Below are 18,737 nucleotides of genomic sequence, written 5' to 3'. Positions count from 1 at the left end.
GCTTATGTTTAGATTCTGTTTGATTGGCTTGCTTTGATAACACATTCAAAAGTGGGAATTAAAATTAAAATGGTCACACTTTACAATAAGGTTCCATCTGTTAACATAAGTTAACTTTATCAATTAACATGAAATGACAATGAAAAATGGACTTAACCTCAGTTAAATGTCAATTTCAGCATTTATTAATATATTATTAAAATCAAAAGTTGGATCTGTCAATATTATTTAATAGACCAAATGCATTATCAGTCAACCTTAAACCCACTCCATATTTATTGAGCAGCGTAAAGATCTTTTTGGCTGAATTACAGCAGCAGGTCTGGTGTGACTGCCCTGTTCTCACCAGTGTGGACAATAGTTTCTCACCCATTTGTCCAGTGTGTAGTTTGATCCAGTGCCAGAGAACCCATGCTGAAGTAATCATAAAGAAGCTTCAGTCTTCCATGCAGCTCACCACAACCAGCCTTTGGTTCTAATACCCTTTATCCTATTTTTGCCAATCCAATCTAGCTATACATTTACACCAAACACTGTAACATTAAAAACAGTTTTAGCAATAAAAATCAATACTAACCCCCAAAACAGCCTAGGGGCTGCACCAGCATACATCCTAAATGAATTAAGATCAAATCAACTCAAATTGACTCCAGAGTAACGGCTGGGAAGTCAATTTGAAGTCAGTTGTTAAGCAAGGAGCCAAACAAAACAACCAGACACCGCCGCTCACTGTGAAAATAACAATCTATTTTTTTCCTGATTGATTTTTGAGTGGGCAAAACCTGGGGGAAAATAAGCGTACATTGCCAACACAGGCATGCAGCTGTTATCGCATATGGATCATTTTAAACAAGGGAATTACTGAGAGCTGATGACATATGAATCCCAATCAATACTAGTTATTAGTTCAGATACGACACTTGCGTACTCCGCATGAGTTCATCGCTTTTAATATTAATGAGCGAGTGAGTAGGCGTCGTTGATGAATTACTCTAAATACAGGACGACCGTCGGTCTAGGACAAGGTCAGAGTAGAGGGACGGCGAATTTTGGACCTGCATCACAATCAGCAGAATCTGCGTCAACAAAGAGGTCCACCCACAAATGAGCTTTTCAAGCTTAGGACGGAGGGAGCTTTCATGACCCTCTGTTCCAGTTTTGGAAGGGGGACAGCTTCATTTGAAAGACAATGGACTACCCCCGGACACACACATTGTCCTTGCTGGCAGATTGCAAATGAGAAGATTCTAAGCCATAGCGTTTGGAGTGGGAGGTCTACAGTTGTCAAGCACTTTATAAAATCCCTTCTCTTTGGTTTCATTCACTCACTTGGATGGAAACACACAAATAAGCATGCGCGCAATCCCACGCCACACAATTAGACAATTGCGAGTGATCAATCTCCAGCCCTCTCAGTCATCGCAGACAGGAAATCGTTGCCGATCGATGTTCACTTGCCAAGTTGAAAAGCCCCGGTGTCACAAACCGTGGGCATGAACGAGGGTCGGCAAGAAGATCGACCCCTGTGGGTGGGTGGAGCTCTGCAGGTGGTAGAAAATAAGACATCTGTCTGTTTGTTTCCTCAGTGTGAGGGATGACATGGTGAGAAATGGGCAGAAAGCGAGGATGTGAAGAGGTGACGAGTTCCGCCTGGGCTGAAAAGGAGAGGGAGACTGGAGCTGAGGAACAAGAGGTGGTCTCTGAAAAGCACAGCAGATGCCTCCTCTCTCAGCGAGAGCTCTCCACAGCACTGTCCAGCAGGACGCTCGCATCTGCCCTCAAATCCAGGACAAAGGACACACGTTTGGGCATCTGCATCTGGCTGTCATTCAAGAAAATCGTAAATTTATCAGCCCACGCGCGCTAGTTACCCTTTAACCTCACTCTTAGACCCGTTTCACATCACACAAATGAGCAGAATGAAAGAGGAAGGCAGTGTATCAGCAGCTCTGATTTCTGGGCTACTACATTGAGTATTTCCTTTAATAGCATAGTTGGCCATATGATAATTAGTACATACTTGAACATCATTACATTTATTTTACATCCAAAAGGTAATTACCTCATTCCCCACCATTGACGGAAATTTGAGACATTTGTGAGAAAACGCTTCCCACGCCATTGACGGAAATTTCCGGCTTTCAGTGTTTTCACTGTTATACCGTAGGGGGTGCTGTGACACATGTTCAGCAGGAGCGATGTCATATGTAAGCAGATGCTTATGTAAAATAATGCTATCACCAACATTATAAATCAAAAGTGCCTAATGTTACTGAATGAAATGTCGACCCAGGCCGAGGTATAGGACTGTGCAAGCATTAAGGGTGTTGATGGACTCAATCTACTCTGTCTGTGTTTTGATCATTGTTCTGAATGCGATCTGGATTTAGTCTTTGCCAAAAACATGATTTTCTCAGCTTTTTGCTCAAAATGCTTTTTTATGAAACTTACCCACATTCAAGTGTTTATAAAAAAAATGCATCAAGCTAGAATAAAACTGGGTTTTTGGTTCAAAAGCAGAGGCTCTGTTCTTTTTTATATTTTGAATGTTCAGATATAAAAAATAAAAAAAATAAAAACCTGGGGGCCATGACAATTAAAATGCTTGCAAATTTTTTTTAAACAGCTGGCAGGGAAGGAGTTAATCTACACCGATCATAACTTGCTGATTCACTGAAAGTGTTTTTTGTGTGATTTTCTGCTAGCAATGAGGCACAAGTTTCGACACGTTTGTGTTCGGAACGACTTCAAAGTCTGGTAGTGTGCGATCCACAGTCATTTAAAGTATGATGCCCAGTTTTTCCTCTGTAACCATTTTCAAAGAATAACTGCTCAGATTTTAAAAGTCAGGCAGTGTATTCCAGCCTTTGTCAAAAGAACCCACCATAACAAACGTCTTCATGACATTTAGTGTCTGTTTTATTGTCCGCTAGATGACAAATCAAGATTGCTTTGAAAAGTAATAGCACACCTCCATGGATCTGTTTAAATCTCTAACCCCAAGTATGATCAATAATAGCAATGAAAATAATATCATATGCACATATTCCAAAGTGTTCTCTGCATGGTACCCAATAAACCATTCAGCTCACTCCAAAACAAAAAAAGTTACAAAAGCACCTTTCAAAAGGCACTAATATTTACAATTTCGGTACTAAAATGTACCTCTAAAGGTACTAATATCAGGGTTCCCACTCTTTTCTTGAAATGATTTTCCAGGACTTTTCCAGGACATTTTCAAGACTTTTTCAGCTGCTACAGTGCGAGTCAAGTTATCACAACTAAGGCTGGGCGATATACCGATATTATCATATCGAGATATATTTTGAAACAGATGTGATATTGTACCTATACCGTATCTGTATTAAAGTTGTGCAAAGATTGTTGTCTTTCACAATGCCACCTGCTTTCCTCTACTTGCAATGTCACACTACTAAAACAGAAGTTATTCTCTACTTTAGTTCATACACTGCTATTTTACTTGCTGATATCAGTGCACATTTGCCACATTTGCACATGTCACATGTCCGTAGTTTAGAGGGGCAAGTCCTACCAGCATAGCCTAGAAATCTGGACACAGCCTAGCGGCAGAAAAATGTGTTTTGCAGCCAGGGTAGTCTAGCAACTCTCCATTGACTTTTGAGCTGCAAAAACCTAAATTGGGTCAGGCCAATCACATCGTGTATAGAGTAGGCGGGGCAGGCTTAACATAATGACGACAGAGTTGCGACGGTTCCCTGCCTGCTACTTAAAAAAAACAAAGAATGACGGCTGCTGCTGGAGAACAGCCTTTCGAATCGGCTTTGGTCGCGACTCTGGAGGACTTGGAGTTAAGCTTTTCTTTGAGGAAAGAGCAAAGAACGGCACTTAAGTCATTCTTAAAAAAAGGAAGATGTGTTCGTAGTTTTGCCGGCCAGATATGGCAAAAGTTGAATCTATCGACTAGCTCCGCTGTTGGGAAAACGCTCTGGTTGGTTGGTTGAAGCGCTGTCCTATTGCGTGCAGAGGGAATTTGAAAGACAGCCGTTTATCCCGCCCCTCGGATTGAGCCGTGTCTATGGTGAGTTGCCAGACCTAACATCTTGATGTAGGTCTGGCTTGCCAGGCTACTACCAGCGTACTGAGATGTCAAATTGCGTACTTGCTACGCAAAATGCGTACATATTGGCAGGTTTGTGTCACGTGGGGCGTTGTGCTGGCTACATGCAGAAATGAAAGCAGACAGCTCCAGCCCAATATTACCAGAGCCCGTCTACGGAGAGCCTTGGCACTTCCTATTAGCCCCATTGTATCAATCTTGGTTGCAGTTCCATTAGAATTCCACTGGAGGTGATCGCGGACGAGTGCAGACTGAATGGGAGTCTATTGGGCTAGACCATAGATATCATATAAAGCAGGGGTCGGCAAGTAACTTTGGCCGCGGGCCAATATTTTTTTTAGCCAGTAGATGGCGGGCCAGCTACACAGAGTAGGCCTATGGATACAAATTAAATACTCTTATATAGGCCTATAATTGCGGAATATGATGGGTCCGTCACCGTCCGTGGATCATTCATTCAATCGTTTTTTTTTTTTTTTTTTCAAATTAAAACCAAAAATAAAAAGATGAAAAACGACTTGTTTTTCCATTATTTATTTCCTAAACTGAAATGAAAAAAAAAAAAATAAGGACGGGTTTTCTGATTTTCTGATTGTGCTCAGATCAAAAATAGAAAAAATGAATTACTGGATTAGACAAATTTAAATTTTGATTTTTAAGTTTTAATTTAACACCTTATGCATATATCAAGGAAACCATTTTAAACAGATCAAGTAGGCTACTATTGTGGTAACATATTACAGCCATTTTAATAAAGGTGTGAATAGCAATCATGCCTCATTCCGTACAGTCCGACTTTTGAACTTTATTCCTTTTTTATTATTATTATTTATTCGGGGACACACACATACACACCTAAGGTTTAAGGAGGTCTGCGTGGGACTGTTTTTTTTTCGTCCCGCTCCCACAAGGTTCTATTCAGCAACCGCTTAAAATACACTCGGTGTTCACCCGCTTTATTTCCCGACCTGACGGGTCCACAAAATTTAGATCTCGTTTCCATAATCTCACATTCAAATGTCTCTAATGGAAAGAAGGAGATTGGAGTAGCCTATAATAATTATAAATGCTATACAAAAATTGTGTTCGTGTCAGTATAAATATTAGGCTATTTTAACATTGTACTGTCAGCAGAGAAAAAAAATGTCACAGAAAAAAAATATGAAATATAAATAACATGAATTAAATAGGACAAAGCCTATCACTCAAGTTTCTAAGCAACATAAACGAAAAACATATTGCCCTACTGACGAAATGAAGTAGGCTATTTTCTGTCGAACTATTTCAAACATCCTTGCAAAAAAAAGAATGTTGTTGACTGACAATGGTTTCAGTACCAAACAGCTCCTCAGAGATAGGTGTACAGGCGGTCAGAATTAAGTGCGGATACGCTGTCAAAAGATGTCGGGAGTTGGCTATTGTCAGTCAGACCGCACGCTCCGTCCAAAGTACACCAGAGTTCTGACCGCTACCGTCTTTTGACGCGCGAATGGACACAAAGTGGTCAAGCGTATAACTAGACGCGGCAGGCGCGAATTTGACGCGGTAATCCTGCACCGCATGATTCCCTATGGGCGTTTCACACAGTATGCGGCGGTGAAATCGCCGCGCGACTACGGCTTTTCTCAAGTAGTGGAAGAGTTTTGTACAGCATTTAGGACTGCCAAAATAATCCGGCGGGCCAGAAAATATTGCTGACGGGCCAGTTTTGGCCCGCGGGCCGCCAGTTGCCGTTCCCTGATATAAAGGCTAGATGTCTTAAGGCGGAGTCACTTCCGGTATCACCGGCGGCCATCTTACCACAGGGCTCTGTGAATTAAGGTGAGTGATCAGCACGCACACAAATCCTCTTATCTCGCTGAAATCTTGACGAGACATCTAGCCTTTATATGATATCTATGGGCTAGACGGCTAAATTCGTCTCTTTCACCCGATTGCTGTTGAGAAATCTCAGATTTAATTGTAGGTTTTGCGAGGTCAACATGGGTTATAGGTTGAAAGTTGAATGAACGAGTACTTCTGTCCTTCTGATTTCTTACAGGTTGAGTTGTTGTTGCCCATAACACGCTAGCATTCTGCTTATGAACGCTGATTGGTCAGTGAAGGTCTGATTACGACCAGAGATACCGCTTGATGGCATCGTGGCATCCGAAGCGGGACCAGAAACAAACAAAACAAAAACTCTTCTAGCACGTGTGTTTACCTGTGTCAGCTGTGTTGTCGATGCCTCCAGAGAAAACAAAGCGCAGAGCTGAAAGCACCAGAGTGACTGAAGGATTGCCGTAAAGCAGTATCTCTGGTCGTACGATGTGTATGACGTCATTGACATTTTAAGACTTTTTAAAGCAAATAAGTGACTCTAAAAAATCTAACACCCAGCAATGTGTAATTTCTTTGCATCTCCTTTCGAATACAACATTCAAATTACTAGACAAAAAATTATATCCTGAGAAAAGTGGATTTTGATGGGTATAGCTCCATAGACCTCCATTCATTCTGCACTCGCCTACGAGCTCCCCCGCATGGACAGAGATGTGTTACTGCAGCCAGTCCAGAAACCGGAAGTAACCAGAGAGTGCCAATTGACCTATGGCTAAGCCACGGCCCCGCCACTCACTCGGACAAACAGTCAACATTCGGTAACAGGCGCTATGGCAGTTGTCACAGTAGGACACATTTCACAGGAGGCAATTGATGATTTTTGAAGACAGAAATATTATATATCATCTCGAAGTCACCAGAAGGGCCTTAACTATGCATTGGAGGGTTATATTAATAATTTTATTGTTGAGAAGGTCAATAAGCTTCAGCTCCATACAAAGATGTACAGGTGACAGTGTAAACGTTATAGTTTGGTGCTATTTCGCTTCAAACGCTTGCTTTAAACTCGCGTCTTATTCGCTTTAGACGCGCGAATGGATTCAAAAGGTTCAAGCTTCGAACTAGACGCGATACGCGTGAATTTGACGCTCTATTCACGTTTGGTGTGAACGCAGCAGGGGCGTAGAATTTAGTAGGGACGCTAGGGACGTGTCCCTACCAATATCCAGTGACACTGATATATCCCTAGCAATAGTTTCGATCAAAACTTAAAATATATGTCCCCGTCCCCACCAATTTCAAAATCAAACCTACGCCACTGGAACGCAGCATAATGAACAGGCTGCGATGTCAAGATTGCAATGCTGGAATGCGTGTGTGTGTGTGTCAGAGAGAGAGAGGCGTAGGCGCGATCGAACGTTCATACAGGACATCGTTAAAACTGCAAAGTGTTTAGCCTACTTATATTTGTGTAAAACACAACATTGTGTTAGATACGTGAATGAAGCTAAGTGACATGTAACGTTACAACGCAGCTAGAAGCTAGGCTAAAGTTAGCCTAACGTTACATTAGACATGTTAAAGATAACGTTCAAATACGTTGTTGACTTGCCTTGGAACAGATGTAGACATCCTTGTTTAATTTATCCACGTTTAATTGGTGTTGTGGTCTACCGCATAACTCAATCCAGAGCAGACACTTTTCTCGGTTGAGATGTGGTTTGGGAAAAAATACACACCGTCGCCCAGCCTCTCAGGATACCTAGTTTCGGAGTTGCATGTACCCCATGCACACCGTTTGACCATTTTAAACTTAAAATGACAAGAAAAAACATATAAAAACGAATGAAAACTGACTAACTGCAATGCATTTCAATGGACGTGGAAGCAGAGAATGTCCGAGTGTATTGGGTTAGCTATGCGCACTATGATTGGCTCATCGCGTTTGGGGGCGTGGCTTAGTCATAGGCCAATTCTCTTCCTATTAGACATTCTCTGATATTATTGAAGGCAGCTGAAAACAGACATTCATGCGTAAAATATTTAACCCGTTTGCATTCATCCACAAGGAGGGAAAATTATTTTCCAGGACAACACAAATGTTTCCAGGACATTTTACTTTATTTCCCATTTTCCATGTGTTTTCCAGGACTGGAAAATTGGTCTTTCATTTTCCAGGTTTTCCAGGATGCGTGGGAACCCTGAATATGCACCCTTTAGGGGTAAATAAGGTATAAAGGTGTACCTTTTGAAAGGGTCCCTCCCCTGTGATATCTTTTAAACCTTATTTTCCAGAGAGTGTTTGATAGCATAAGTGGAACTTCTGTGGTATTAGCATCTGATACCATCATTCTACCATGGGATCATCGCCACATTATGGTTTTTCTAAGAAAGAACTATGCAAAGATGGTCAAACCGAAACAAACCACAGCTGATAAAAATAAATTCTGAATGGACACTCACCCAGCCTAATTTGAAAAAGCAACATTGGTGTTTTCATGTGAATTACTAAGAGAGCTTGTGACATGAATAACCAGACAGCAGCATGTGGCTTCCTCAATCTACAGGGAGCAAAGCGGAGCTAGACAGCACACGGCTTCCAGCAACATGGCTAATGGCTTAAGGAACCCTGCCGTTAGCTTAATTGAAGCAATCTTTCCAAAATCAGGGATGGAAAGAGATAGAGCGTGACAGAGGGTGGGAGGACGAGGCTGTAAATCCTCAGCTGGCATGAGTGGCCTCTTGAGATTAGGTGAGAAGAGAAGCAGAGAGGTTTGGAAGGATGAGAAGTGTGCAGAGAAGAGAAGCAGTGGGATTTTCCCCTGTGGTCACTGCAAGTCAGTTAACAGGCCAGACACCTGGGAACCACATAAATGATTAATATGAGCGGAGTCACTCGCAGGACAAGCTCTGCTGGGCCACAGACACAGGGATGCTCTGTTCTCCCCGGAATCAATCGCGAGAGCCCGATCCAGACAGCCTGATAAAGAACGCCATCGCAGTGCAGATTCTCCGCTTATCTATCGGAGCTTTGATTAAGACGGACACTGAATTAACAGACCATTATTCAATGCTCTGCTCCATAAGAAGACTTTCTTGGCATTGACCTTGAACAATGTCTTCTAGCCAAGTGCTTTAAAAAAAATCTGACAATTAACAGTCAACAAGGAAAAATATAACTTGAAAACTTAAAATGAAATGTATAACACAAATATAAAGACCTGAACAGACAGTAGTCTAAACAGCCAACGGTACAATGGAGGGAGAAGTTTAATATTCAGTGCACAGCACCCTGTGAGGTCGGAGACAGAGAACGGACGCTCCCACACTCGCTTCAGCCGCCGGTCATCCCACAATCCCCCTCCTTCCCTCCCATCCCCGACTGAGACCGCAGTGAAAGACAGAGAGGAAGTGGAGTTTTGGATGTGCTCTGCATGGAAACGACCGGATGCCTAAACGAGGGAGGCGGCCTGTCAGGTTTTAATTCCTCACTCCTCCTCAGTCGAACCGACATGAGCCATTTGGTTTAGCCTTTAAGTTGAACGCTCCAAAGAACATTAACCTGAATGACTCTGTTCTGCAAACACAGCACTGCGGGAAAGTAGGCCTACATGTAAGGAGGAAGGAAGGAAGGAAAGAAGAAAGAAAGATCAAACAAAATAGGGAAAGAAAAAGGAAAAAAGGAAAAAAGGAAAGAAAATGATAATGTGAAGAAAGAAAGAAAGAAAGAAAGAAAGAAAGAAAGAAAGAAAGAAAGAAAGAAAGAAAGAAAGAAAGTACAGATAGAAAGAAAGAAAGTACAGATAGAAAGAAAGAAAGTACAGATAGAAAGGAAATAATTTAAGCAAATTAAAATAATGGCCCCAAAAAATTAAAAGTAGGAAATGAGAAAGTGAGAAAGGAAACAAAGGATGAAAGAAAAGGAAAGATTAAAGGAAGGAAGGAAGGAAGGAAGGAAGGAAGGAAGGAAGGAAGGAAGGAAGGAAGGAAGGAAGGAAGGAAGGAAGGAAGGAAGGAAGGAAGGAAGGAAGTGTGATCAAACAAATAAGTAAAAGAAATAAATGAAAAAAAGGAAAAAAAAAAAAGAAATGAATGGAAAGAAAGGAAAGAAGGAAAGGACAAAAAGAGGAAAGGAACAAAAGGATGAAATGAGGAAAGGATAATGGGAGGAAAGAAAGAAACATGGAAAGAAGGAAATACAAATAAAGGAAGGAAGGAAGGAAGGAAGGAAGGAAGGAAGGAAGGAAGGAAGGAAGGAAGGAAGGAAGGAAGGAAGGAAGGAAGGAAGGAAGGAAGGAAGGAAGGGAGAGAGGGAGGGAGAGAGGAGGAAGGAAGGGAGGGAGGGAGGGAGGAAGGAAGGAAGAAAGGAAGGAAGGAAGGAAGGAAGAAGGAGGAAGAGGAAGGAAGGAAGGAAGGAAGGAAGGAAGGGGAGGAGGAAGGAAGGAAGGAAGGAAGGAAGGAAGGGGGAAGGAAGGGGGGAAGGAAGGAAGGAAGGAAGGAGGAAGGAAGGAAGGAAGGAAGGAAGGAAGGAAGGAAGGAAGGAAGGAAGGAAGGAAGGAAGGAAGGAAGGAAGGAAGGAAGGAAGGAAGGAAGGAAGGAAGGAAGGAAGGAAGGAAGGAAGGAATTCTTCAAATTAATTCAGAGTGAACTTGTCATTCATCCACATGCATTTTCACATGTGCTCTTCTGTACCTCTAACATGAGCAGGACAAACATCAGAGTGTGTAACAGTGTAATGTTGTGGTTCCCTTAAATGTACACACGGTGACTCAGTGTAAACAGCTGAGGCTACACAGGCAGTGTGGTGTCTGCTAATGTATGTGTTCAATACTCTCTATGAAGACTACAGCCATACACAAATCACAGGCAAGTTCAAAGTCCAAAAACTCCTTACTAAAACATTTGCCATACAATTGCAAACAACCTTCTACTCTTGATGTCTTTATGGATATATGCCTCTTTTTATGATGCTTCAGTTGCAGATTTCCCTTACATTAAGCCAGTTTCTGAGTCAGAGCTGGTTTAGATTGCAACAGTAACTGTAAAACGAGCATATCATTTTACAGTTTCACGCATTAAGACTCAATTTCGCATGCAGCAAATGGATGCTAATCAAAAGTCTTTCTTCTGAAATACTGCTCATTTCCTCGATGCGAGCCAGATTGCAACTGTTGGCACGTTGAGAAAACACCTCCTTGAATATCCAGCACGTGACGCTGGGGGTAAAAACAAAAGACGGCGCACAGCTGGCAAAACAGTGTAACTGCACCGGGAGCCAAAAGCAACAGCAAAATCAACAACAGCCCAATCTAGTAGCAGACTCCTGCAGAGCAGAGCAAATGGAGGAGATCCATGCTTTAAATGGATTTCAGAGGGGATTTAGCGAAGAACGGCTGCTAATGCTCACAAGAGAATTGCATGAAATATGAATAGTTTTGAATAGGAGTTGTAAGCAGTTAGAAGTAAGTCACATATTTAGTAGTCTTGTTAAGCAAAAGCTTTAATTAAATGGCATACAGTCTGGTCCATATTGCAGCTTATACTGGCCAAGAAATGCCTACTTGGACAACATCTAAAGTGATCAGCCACAGTCTGTTTTGTTTTAATCAGCCATTTAAGGGTGGGTTATCTGAAATTTCTCTGGGATTTTATTATAATAATAGAGTGGCGTGGGAAAAATGTATAAGAAAAATGGTGTAGGTATTAAGCGCAAAATATAGTTCTGTTCTGCTTGTGTATATCTAGCTCACATGTTCCTCTAACCAAACTTCGAATGTGTTAAAAGCTACTAACCCTGCAATGGTTGGAAAATTCAGGGATTATTTCATTTTTAAAAGTGCTCATTATAACAGCTTTTAAACAAAACTTTGTTTACTCTGTTTATTCTAGCAAAGAACCACAAACTTAAATGTAAAAGTGTAAAACAACTAGGCGTTAAACGGATCATAGTTGATCCATGATCCATACGGACCATAAGTAAAACCTACCTGTGCTCATCTAGCTCTGTATGTCCTGTATAACTGTATGTCCCTGGAGAGATAGTTGAACAGTGTGAAGCCTAAGTGCTGCTTTAGCTCTTACAGAAGTACTGTGGTTTTAAGAGAGAATGCTATAAATCCAGCTGACATGTTCGGAAGCATGAAGAGAAAAATGATGAAGTGATGTGGGGATATCAACATATTTCAGCACACCACAGACCTTTGTCAGGAAATAAACTGGGCGACGGCCAATTAAAGAACTTGAGAGGGATGACCTTATAAACTCTATAACACGCCAAAACTTTGAAAGGATAGTTCACCCACAAATAAAAATGTATGATTTTCCGTCTTAAGTGGGGCTCTCTTGGGGACTGGGGGAATGAGGAAGTTTAAAAAAAATGCCGACCAGTCATAATTTATTGATAATCTTTCCTTCTAATGGACAGTTAAAAACTGAATCATTGAGTCAGTGAATAAAACCAGTTTGATTCAATACAGTTTGGTTTGTGAAAGAATCATTTAGACTGAACTCGCGTTTGTTTGAGCTCTCTCTGAGCGTCAAAGGTTTCTATTTACAGTGTGTTTTCACAAGCGTTGAGAACTGTAGCCAATTCCAATCATATCTGTTGAGCGCGTGAACGCAATGGCCTATCAGAGGTGCTAGTCAGTATGTCTTTCAGATTCAGAAACTTCTGAAAAATCACAAGATTTTGTTTTGTTCAACACGAGACGCACGCTTGCGAATCCTTTCGCTGTGACCAACAATTATTCATTGTACAATTAAGACAGCTTTTTTATTATAACAGCCTTAGTGATTTTAAAGGGAGGCTCTTTTCTTTCTTTCTATTTATTACCCGTTCACAAGAATACAAGTTTAGTTTTTCATGCTGCTGAGAACACTGCAGAGTTTGAGGATTGACAACTGTATTTAAATGTGCAATTGAATCGGAAACGGTGATGATTGACAGTGATAACCAATGGACGAGAGAAAACGGGACAATGCTTTTCAAGTACTTAAAGGGATAGTTCACTTTGAAAATAAATTTTGGTATGTTTACCTCAAGGGCATCCAAGATGTAGGTGTCTTTTTTTCCGCAGTAGTTTCAATTTTGATATTTTTAGGTCAAACCGTTCTTGTCTGTCAGTCATTTCATGCAGGTCTACGGTCACTGTCTCAAAGAGCATGCACAAAGTCCAAATTAAAACAATTCCCCATTGTCCAAATTAAACAATTCCCCATCGTAAGTACACATTGATGGCCTAAGACACGAAACGAGCGGTTTGTGTGAGAAAACGAACAGTATTTATATCGTTGTTATCTCTTGAAAACAGCACACGTCCAAGTGATCTGACGGCGCGGACGGGTATAGATATATACATAGATGTCGCCTTGGCTACGGTTTCGTTCCAATGAACTGCAGTAGCCAAGGCGACATCTATGAATATATCTATACCCGCCCGCACTGTCAGATCATTTGGACGTGTGCTGTTTTCAAGAGATAACAACGATATAAATACTGTTCGTTTTCTCACACAAACCGCTCGTTTCGTGTCTTAGGCCATCAATGTGTACTTACGATGGGGAATTGTTTAATTTGGACGATGGGGAATTGTTTTGATTTGGACTCTGTGCTTGTGTTTTGAGACAGTGACCATCGACCTGCATTATATGACTGACAGACAAGAACGGTTTGACCTAAAAATATCAAAATTGAAACTACTGCGGAAACAAAGACACCTACATCTTGGATGCCCTTGAGGTAAGCTAAAACATATCAAAAATTAATTTCAAAGTGAACTATCCCTTTAATATAACTAATTCAATTGCTCTGGTACCGAAATTGGTAGAGTCAGAGAACCATGAAATTTTACTGGTATTGGTACAACCCTATATACAAGTTTGCAATGACACAATAAGTGATTTTTTAGAATTTTACTTATTTGGTGAACTATTCCATTAAGACTAAGAGAAAAGATAAGCCCCACATTTCACCACATGTGGACCCTGATGCTGTAATGACAGCATTCAAGCATGCTGGAAACAGAGCTAAAAATAAATGGATAAGATTCATAGCAGTTTTCCAGCAACCCTCCAGAAGGCCTGTTTGTTCCTTCAGAGCCTCGGTCAGTGTGTAATGTTTAACAAGCTCTGGCTGGGACACTGCGGTCTTTTTCCATCATTGGGTCTCACTACAGTGAAATAAAGAGAGATTTGTGATGTTGGGAGTGAAAGTTTACCTTGGGCTGACGTGAATGGTCCTTCTGAGGAGGTCTAGCTGTTTTGCATGGTGTCAGCGCAGTGGTTCCACCCATCACTAATGCAGTCACAACCGGCTGTACCAGCACCTTAGACAAGCACTTTGCCATTGGCTCACGCACTTAACACAAACATAGGCAATTACGCATGCCTTTAAACAGCGTTTTTGTGCTTGAACACCTGACAGTGAAAAATGCTGTGTATATGCTTCAGTTTATGACATATGGACACAATGAAGTCCATTAAGACTTCCTGTGGCTGTCACTTTATGAAGTATATGTGGAGAATTATGACCTAGTTAGTATTGCTTCAGTGATGCACTAACTAGTGCCTTCATTCTGAATGATAGTTCTATGTCCCAACTGATAGTATGTTGAAAACAGTAAGTCAAAGGTTGTAAGTGTCGCACACAATTCCTGTGGGAATTTCAAACTATGCTTTCGTTTTTATTAGCTAATATCAGCCACAAGCCCACAGGGATAAGGAGTTTGTGACTGTTCCCTTTTGACCTTTTTTGTCAGTGTTTAAAAATAAAGTGTATGCTTAATGAACTTTAATTTAATGAGTTTAGCTCTACGCTAAAGTTTATATGCAAACTTTTTAAACTTCATCAAAAATACAGTAAAAACAGTAATGATGTGAAACAGTATGACAATTTAAAATAACCATTTTCTGTATAATATATTTTAAAATGTAATTTATTCCTGTAATATCAAAACTACAATTTTTAGCATCATTACTCCCTTCTTCAGAGTCACATGATCCTTCAGAAATCATTCTAATATGTTGATTTGATGCTCAAGAAATATTTCTCATTATTATCAATGTCTAAAACTGTTGTGCTGCTTCATGTTTTTGTAACAATGTCTTTACTGATGCTTCCGGTAGTATATAAACAGAAGTACTTCTAAGTATATGTAGCTCACATGTACGAACTAATTAAATAAATATAGCATATCACTGCATTGCAGAAGAAAGAGGTCGTCCAATCATAATGCTACACTCCCTTGGCCATGTAAGCAATATGTAGGTCATGTGTGCACATATTTTAATGTGTGCATTCTTTAAAAAAAATATACTGATATGTCAATGCAAAAAGACATATGGATAGGGAACATGAATATCCTGTGAGGTTGTGCACATGAAGCAAAACAGATGCCAGCGATCATCAAGAATCTGTCTCTGCATGGTTTCAAAGTCTAGCGATGCCATAAGTCTCCGATTAGGTTGACATACTTTTTTAAACATATTATAAGAAAATCAACAAGGAGAAGACAGTTTTACTCAAATTTAACTGTACCATGTAAACAGTGAAGAGATATCCCTGCATGCAACAGTGCTGGCCAAGAAGTGGCTGAAGATAACATGCTCCTCAGTGGTTATAACATGGCTCGCAGCGATTTCCTCTTTACTGACCAAAGCTGGAACAAACAACATCCCGAGTCCTCAGCCAACTTCTCCACTTAATTACAAGGCTCAGCAGTTAGGCCATGAAAATCTCTCTCCCTCCTCTTTTTTCCCCATTCCACCATCTTTATTTTTCCCTCTTCCACCATAACACTAAACTCAGTGAGTGGATCTTTCATAGGAGGGTTCACATCTCATGGTCCACAGAACAAAACTCAGCCAGTAAACACAGTAATTTAAATCCACTCTCCTGGTTCAGTGTAATCATCAGTATTGCTGAGGAGGCCTCAGCTTGGACAACTCCAAATATGTGTAGGAGGAAAACAACAACTCTTTGCATCCACAAAATGACAGGTTACACTTTATTTTAAGGTGACGTAGTTACACTGTACTTACTCAAATAAGTACCAAGTGATATTAATTAACTACATGTACTATAAAGTTACGGTTAGAGTTTAGGGTTAGTTGCTTGCCATGCAAAATTCACTGTTAATAAATAGTAGCCTACATGTAGTAATGTGTAACTAGGTCACCTTAAAGTGCCCCTATTATGCTATTTTAAAGTTTCCTAATGTTGTTTTGGAGTCTCCTGCAACAGGTTTACATGCACCAAAGGTCAAAAAACGGTTTAATTTCCTCATAATATACATTTGCACATCACCACATTTTTCAATGATTCTCAAACGACTCGTCAAATGAATCAATCTCTCTAAATCCCGCCTTTCCGCGAGCTACTCTGCTCTGATTGGCCAGACAGCTCAGTCTGTTGTGATTGGTTTACCGGTGTACAGCGCGCATCAAAAACAAAAACGCCCATTGCCATAACAACGCTGTCCTGAGGCTTCCTACACTGTAAACTAAACACAGTAACGAACAATGACGCCGATTTTACTATATCAATGCGAGCGCGAGTCCTACGATGAAACACTGGAAGAACTAGTTATTCATCCCGAACCTCCATCGCAAGGACGACTCGAGCAGGACTCAGTGTTTCTCAGTGATACACTACTCAGTTTGAGGTACATTATGAGATGTTGCAACTGTAATTCCTCACCATCAGCATTAACAAGTGCATGTCCATCAACAAACTGATTATTTTACTAATTTATTTAGTAAAATATAAAAGTATTTTAGTACTTTTAGTATATATATATAAAGTATTTTAGTAATATATTGCGGTGAACGTGGAAACTGTATCAATAACAGTGCATGTTTGTATACATTAGCCGAGTTCTAGCGTGAATGATCTGATGCAACATAAACGTTGGTAAAACAAATCTTGCTCCATGCTTAATCTTTACTCAAAGTAGCGAGAACGATAGACAATCTTCTGCATTAATAGACACAGTTATAGGTAATAGTGGCCCGCAACTGATTAGCAGAAGTATTTCAGTAAGACAGTGATAACGTGAGTTAGCCAGTTAGCACAGACCTATACGTGCGCAATAAGTGGACAGGCAATATGCTAATGTTTCGTCTTGACGTCACAACGAAACGGCTTATGACTCCTTTTGAAAAACAATTCATTTAATTGACTCAGAGTCGACTCTTACTTTTGAAAGACAATAACTTTATATACGGTGCACTTTCAGATTTAAAATTTTGCAGGATGTTTTCATTCACTTAGAGCTATGTTACACACTACATGAAAGGTAATTTTTAAAAATCCATAATAGGGGCCCTTTAAAAAGTGTTACCAAATGACATTCAGCAAGCCAATATGAAGGGCTCATGCAATTTAATTAACTCTGGTAGTAACACACTGGGTTGATTACTCATTAATAGCTAATGAATTAGCTATTTGTACAATAGGCTTGCTGCGATAGTGTTTCCAGTGTTAAGCCGCAACACCGGTTACATCACTTGTTACATTAAACTTTATGCGCAATTGAAAAAATGTGGAAATGTACACTTTTTTTTGTACAATTTTTTCAACTATATGAAGTATATTTACTTAATTTTAAGGCAAGGGGTTTGTTTACTTACTTTTTTAAGTTAAGTCAACTGATCACTTTTTACAGTGTGTAGACTTTGCAATGACAGCAAGAAACTGGCTTTTGATTTTAGTACATTTCTTTCCTTCACAGCGGTGCGCTTTCGTTCCTCCCTAAAAGCCCAAACTTAACGCTCAAATCAGCGAATGCAGGACGTGCTCGATAATCATTCAAACTTTTTTCATGAATTTGATCATGTTTATCATTATTTAGGCAGTAAAAGTCCCCTAAAAACAAACTTAGTATAACAAGATAAGCTGCGAAGATAAACAACAAGCAGTGTGTACATGGCCTTGCACTACTGTTATGGTTAGTAGGACACGGAACACAGAAGTTGAATTAGATTACAAAATTTTATGAGGTTTATTTAGAAGAGACAATCACCCAACCATTTTCATGAGCAGACATTCTAGAAAATGTGACTGCGACTAAATGAAATGAAAGAGTATATAGCCATGATGACAGACCGCAGAAAATCACTCTAATTCTATCAGCAGAACACTGCTGTCACGATCCCATAATAAAGACACGCAGCAGATTCATGGAGACCAAGGGAAAGGGTTTCAAAACCGCTTTATGTCTCTTGCCCTGAAGGCACAGGCCTGGCATAGGAACGCATCATTTCTTCATTTATGAGTATGTTTAGTTTAATTTCTTATCAGGAAATCCATTAACTTTTTCACACGTCTGTGTGGAATACAACTAATTCTGCAATAAAATAGAAATTGGAACACCCTCAAGACAGGGAACGAATCTTTAGCCAAGGCTGACACAAGCCAACATGATAGTAGCAAGACATTCATTTATCTACATCCTCATTTTATGTTCTTTTATCTTTCTTTTATGAATGTTTGAGGGTCATGAACAAACATGAAACAAATGTTTTGATTTACAAGCAGCCGAATTGTTACTTTGGCTGAGCCTCAGAAGGCAGAATTTAGCCTAAGAATCTTTCAACGACAACAGAATCAAATCAGATATATGCTGTGAGCTTTTTAAAAGTATTTTAGCCCTGATTTGACTTTGAGCACAGCATTAGAGATAAGACAAGCGCTGGAACATCCTCACAGCAAGAATGTCTTTGAACCAACTTCAAATCCAAAGAAAACATTCCCTTCATTCAGCAGTAAATTCAGATGTATGCTAACTAAGTTGTTACATAAACGCAACCCATTGCCATG

The 18,737-nt window shown here is 40.2% G+C and overlaps 2 protein-coding genes across 2 annotated transcripts in view; one reads left to right on the top strand and one right to left on the bottom strand.

The window, feature by feature from the left end:
- plxnb1a (plexin b1a) overlaps positions 1-18,737 on the bottom strand; it is an 80,166-nt gene that overhangs the window by 49,990 nt on the left and 11,439 nt on the right. The window lies entirely within an intron of this gene.
- LOC308703620 (mitogen-activated protein kinase 14A) overlaps positions 13,439-18,737 on the top strand; it is a 31,704-nt gene continuing 26,405 nt past the window's right edge. Inside the window, exon 1 of the mRNA XM_081387285.1 lies at positions 13,439-13,658. The gene's annotated coding sequence lies outside the window, so the exon portion shown is untranslated. The remainder of the gene's footprint in view (positions 13,659-18,737) is intronic.

Source organism: Scardinius erythrophthalmus, assembly GCF_964197995.2.
Source record: "Scardinius erythrophthalmus genome assembly, chromosome: 15".
In the NCBI taxonomy this organism is placed as follows: domain Eukaryota; kingdom Metazoa; phylum Chordata; class Actinopteri; order Cypriniformes; family Leuciscidae; genus Scardinius; species Scardinius erythrophthalmus.
The sequence above is the reverse complement of the archived record's forward strand: the minus strand, read 5'-3'. Positions and strand labels throughout refer to the sequence as shown.